The following is a 6079-nucleotide window of genomic DNA, read 5'->3' on the forward strand; positions in this document are numbered from 1 at the left end:
ACTGAAGCAGCACTGTAAAGAAGAGCAGACCCAAATTCCTCCACTGCGACGTGAGAGACTGACATATTACTGACATATAATGTTTGACACATGCATGAACCAAAGTAAACATAGAGGTTTCAACTGTAAAGAGTGTGCTGAGACGCAGCCCATTAGAATTAAGGTGAGCTAAACTCCTCTGAGATTACCAGCAGCGCTGTGATAGAGGTTCACCAGAAAGATCCAAACGTCAACCAGCATGTTTTGCTTTTGAGTACACTTGCATTGAGTTCCTTATCCTCCCCAGTCCCTACAGCCACACTGAGGACGCCATGTGCTCATGTCTCATTTGCTGAACTGCCATGACGCATTAGCAACGGACCTTTAGCTGACAGTCCACCCCAGCGACGCAGCTGTACTGTAAACACCTGTCGTCTCAGTTTGCTCGACTTCCCACATCCTGCCGTTTTAACACGACAGGAAAAGCTTTTGAGAGACAACATCATAGCCCGGGTTTATATAGCACAGAGATCTGGCCAAAGAGAGAGCTGAGGGGCTTAATCTGTTCTGGCACCAGGGGTGTGGAAGCTGTTCAAGAGCCCTGAGGCGACTAGAGAGGGTCTTACATAGCAGCTATAGCTTTTTTATATGTTGGAAATCTTCAGAGGTTAAACGAGAGGGCAGGTGGGATGACAATAAACACTTAATCACAGGCACAGGAGAAAAGACCGTGGTGAGGCATTTGAGTGATGGGCTTCATTCCTCTTAAGCAAGTGGTCAGAATTAGCGTCCTCACACCAGACTTTCTTTTAATTCACTCTGAAGGCGAGTAAAAAAAGCGAGATGGGGACAGCTCTGCCCTCAGCCAACCAGGCATTCCCAACAGCCAGGCCAAAGAAAATGGCTATTCATTCTCAAATTAGCCGTTTGCATGGTCACCTTCAAAGGAGGCCCCTCTCTGTGTACACACACTGACTGTCTGCTTCATGAGCGCCTGAACGCTAGAAACCACGGCTGTTAATTGAAGCATTATCGGCACAAGCATGGTTAGATAAGCTGATTATCAGTGAGTGCACTATCCTCCATCAAGCCACATAAGGCCAAGCCCACGCTACATTTGAACACAGCCTTTTAGAATTGTTCAAACTTGTGCAGAAAATACAGATCAATAAATGTGCAGGAAAATCTACTTTCCATATCTATTGAGTGAAAGTTTGCAATAAATATAGTACATTTTAATGAAGTGCCTCAATTACAAAAGGACATTGATAATGATGATCAAAGGAAGTGTATTATTCAATAAAAGCAACTCCCACCCTTGGCGCACTCTTACTTAGATTAAATGTCTGAGGTCATGGTTGGCACCTCACAGCTCCAGCTAACAATGACAAAAGCAGCAGAATTCCCACAAAAGATGATCACGCAGAGCCAACACAGAACCTCGCCAAAAATCTTGATATTGATATAAAGCGATAGGCTCTGACCTTACAATTCAGACTAATTCTAAACAGCAGAAAATGCAGCGCACATTGCTCATTTGCAACATCTGCTTCCTGGAGATTAGTGAAGCTAAGAAAGGACACATGTGTCGGCCGTTAATGACTGCATTATTATAACATATGTGGAAACAGGATTAATAATAACTTGTCCTTGATTAGCAGAAGCCTCAAAACCAGATGCTCTTTTCAGCCGAATTATAAACTCTGCAGTTTACAGAGAAACAGATAAAGTTTATAGCTTGACTCCATCTGCCGTTCATCAGGCGTTGTTGTTCTCTTTCAGACACTGTGTCGTCATTCTTTCTTTTGTAGTTTTTACACGTCAGACATGACTCATTTTTTTATATAAATGTAATGTAAACCAAAACAGAATACATTCATTATGCAAATTGTTTAGACATTGTTGAGAAACTTAGACATCATTGTAGTACTCAGTAATACTGGAAGAGTTGTAAATAGCTTGCTGTGGAATATCTCCCAATAAATTACCTTAATTGGGAACAGATGAGTCACATGGTTTAGTATAAGAAGAGCATTCCAGAGAGAGTGAGTCCTCCTGAATCAAAGATGGTGAAGGTTTACAACTCTTAACTATATGGGATAATAGTTCAACATAAAAAAAACCCATCTTATTTTTATTAAATGGCTAAAATTTGAGGAATTCATCATCTATAGTACTTTATAACGTTCCAAGAATCCACAGATATTTTTTCACATGAAAGCTGAAAACTAATGTTGACAGGTGTGACGAATATGATTCTGCAGAGGAAGTCACAGCTTCGGCTCAGGAACACGTCTGAAAATCATGGTCAGTGATCATAATTAATCTTTGCATCCACAAATACGGGTAAAAATTCTACCATTGCAAGGAGAAATCAGAGATGAATTCATACATTGTGCTAAATAGTTCAGAAAGTATGTTTAAGATGTTTTCACCTAAATCATTTTCTAATTTGTTTTTAAGGGAATATATTTGTCAATAAATATATTGGCATGTAGTAACATGTTTAGCATGCCACATTTACATCATGAGATCAAGAGTGAAAATTTTACCGCAGTCTAACACCTTGGATTGCTTAGCTCTGTCACATGAGAGTGGGCACAAGGAAGTGTTGTGATGAGGTTGTAGTTAAAGCATGGAGTAAAGTGCTGAAGTTCATGTAAAATAGACTGGGCTAAGGGAGAAAAACTGTCCTGGAGTCAAATCAAAATGTGAAATTATATTTCAGAAAATCCTGGATGATGTGTCATCTCATCTAAAGAGGAGAGGGATTGGCTGGCTTGTTATCAGTGCACAGTTTAAAGTACGCATCTGTGATAGTATGAGGGTGCTCCAGTGTACATAACATGGATGATTTACACATCTGTGAAGGCATCATCAATGCTCAAAGAAATGTACAGGTTTTGGAGCAACATACTGTGTACTGTCATCCAAAAGGGCCTTTTCTACTGTTTGCACGTATTATAACATCATAGCTCCGTTGTAAAAGAGTCTTGGGGAAAAACATACAATAGAGGAGGCACTGTACTGTTGAACAGCTGATATCTTATGAAAGCATCACAGTGCAAGTCTCCCAACTTTGTTGGACCATGTTGATGGCATAAAATCAATAATTAGCAAAAGATATAGTTTTGTTATGTTGCCTTTGTACTACAGTCAGTGAAACATATGGTCCAAATGATTTGTAAATCATTGCATTCTGCTTTTAGTCACTTTGTAAAAGGGTTGTGCGTGGTAAATTCAGATAGATTATCCCTCTGCTCTCGAAGTATGCCTAGAGAGAACAATGCATGTATTGTCAGATTCTTTACAATCACAAGAGAAGTGGCACAAGAGCAGCACTGGGTTATAGTGCAGAACTTTACAGTCCGCTGATCATGTTTCTCTTCCTTATCAGTCCTGTTTGTTTGCTCAAATGTTACATTGTGTTTTCAAATGTGAAGATACTCCTCTTTCCCAAAAATAAATGCAAGATTCAGCATTTTACAAATTCTTTTCATTTTAACAAGATAAACATACAATAACATGAAAAGAAACTTTGCTGTTGCTGAATACAGCTTGAGTTTGTGACCTTCTGACCCAGTTTAAACACTGTTAAACCGATAATCTCTTTCTACACTCTCTAAACCATTAATCTACGTGCAAAAACAACACTGTACTCACCAAATTAATTCACGAGGAAAGCTAAAGAACGGTTGAAGAAGTCAGACAAATTGAGGTTATCCAACTAATTTGAAAGAAAAAATGGTAAAATGATTACCATATTTACTGCCAACCTATCACAGAAGGTCATATAGACCGTTCTACCGCCTTTGTGCTGTTTTCCAAGTGCAATGAGAGATAATAACAGATTTTTAGATGCCTTCACTTTTGTTTCACCTTGAAAATACACCACATTTCAAGAAAAGTTGGGAAGCTTTCTAAAATTCAGCAAAATCTTAAATCTGTTCCTGTATTATTAAAAAAAAACAAAGAAATTATATGCAGTTTCTTAACTGACCACCTCCTTTGTATTTAGAAAATACAAACAAATCTGTTGTTTAGTTTAATGCCAGCCGAACAACATACTCAAAAAACTGGGAACTGCGGACACTACTTGTTGCAGTTTTTCAGTGGAATCTGTGTCCATTCTTGCTGAATACAAGATGTCAGCACTCTGAGGTTGTTGTTGTTGATTCTTCTCTTTATAATGTGCCATACTTTTTCAGTTAGAGACAGATGTGGACTACAGGCAGGCCAGTCAAGCACACACACTCTGTGTCTGTGCAGCCCTGCTGCCAGGTCTGGCTGGCCTTGTCCTAGTGAAATAAATACAGACTTCCCAGTAAAATAAACAAGTTGCCTTGATGGAAGCATCTGTGCCTCCAAAATTGCAATAAAAGCCTCTGCATCAATGATAACATCACAATTGTACTAGTCCCTCATGCCGTAGACACTGATGCACCCCCATAACGTCACAGTGGGAGCATCAACCAAAGGCTTTGTCTGCACCTTTCATTGAAAACAGCCTGGATAGTCTTCCTTTGGCAAGCTGAATACAACCAAAATTCATCTGAAACATGGACTCACCTGACCACAGAACACATGTCTACTGTCTCTCTGTCCATCTGAGATGAAACACTGGCGAGTCCAGAGATCTAAGCAGCGTTTCTGCACAGAGATGATACACAGCCTCCTCCTTGAGTAATACAATGCAGTGGTGAACTGTGTTGAATGAAAATGGGTTTCCAAAGCACTCCCAAGCCCATGTGGCTTTATCGATCATGCTGGAATAATGTCTTCTTTTGCAGGGCTGCCTGAAGGCTCGAACATCCATCCAACACTGGTTCCTGGCCTTGGCCTTGAGATCTCCTCAGACTTTAGACCTTACTCTTTAATCAATATTGTGCTCTGTACATGTTGAAAGACCAAAGTTCTTTGCAATCTTGCACAGAGAAATAATTGGTTTGCAACTTAGTGATGATTCTCTGACAGAGTTTGGCACAAAGCCGTGAGTCACGACACATGTTTGTGTGGAAAGACAAAGCCTTTGGTGGATGCTCCCTTTAAACCCAATCCTGACACCCTCACCTGTCACCAGTTCATTTGCTGAAGGGAGAATCCTTCACAACAATGCTCAATGTCCATAAAAATGTCTGTTTTTTGATCATCTTCTACTTTAGCTTTTGCTAATGATTAGCTTGTGGTAATCTACTGCTGGCCCTCTGAATCACGATGCTGGGAGGCAGGACAAAGAGCTCACAGCTCATGGTTTTCTCTGTCCTTCTGTGCTCCCAAAACTGTAATCAGATCAAGATAAAAACAGGCAGGCAGGTCATTCTCCTTGTCACCCTACTGTAAAAATACAGTCCTTGCTGAGCATCTATTTTAGTTATTTTGTACCCAAGTCGATGCTGGAGATTATATTCAGTTTCCAATTTGTTTCCTGTGATCTCACTGTTAATCTGACTTTTATATTTTTCTTAAATCTTTAAAATACAAAGACATAAATAAACAAACATGAGCCAAATGCAGGCCTGTGAATATAATACATGAATACAATGTATGGGGCACATAAATACGTGTTTAGATGCCTTATAGGGCACCTGGGGAAAAACTTCCGCACATGCCTGTGCATCATAAGGGAAAGCACTGCATTTTCACCTTCAGAAATTGACTCTCAAAGAGCAGAAATCTGAGAGCCATGTCTCAGTGAAATGAGCTGCAGCATAGCCGACCACTTTGCTCTTCGCCACTTATCTCCATCTGGCATGTTTATGAGTAAAATGAGCCTAATGTGGATGCAGAGGGCTCATTATCAGCCGACACAACATAATAGCAGGCAGGCTGACTGATTTGGGTGACGATAGGTATCTTGACCATGTCGATCCCGGCCCAGCAGGGAGCAGAGACCAGCTGGAACATTATCTCCTCACGCTAGAGTGGCAAAGAGCAGACACACAGGCTTGATTCTGGGAGTGAACAGGCATGCATTTAGCCCACGCACAATTATCAATTACTGTAACAACTCTTCTCAGACTCTCTTGTGGTCAGATAAGTGGTTGACATTTTTTTTTTTTCCATTACTGATTGCTGGAGCTTCAGCTTCAAAAAGCTCAAT

The sequence above is a fragment of the Odontesthes bonariensis genome, chromosome 23 (assembly GCF_027942865.1).
Source record: "Odontesthes bonariensis isolate fOdoBon6 chromosome 23, fOdoBon6.hap1, whole genome shotgun sequence".
NCBI lineage: Eukaryota > Metazoa > Chordata > Actinopteri > Atheriniformes > Atherinopsidae > Odontesthes > Odontesthes bonariensis.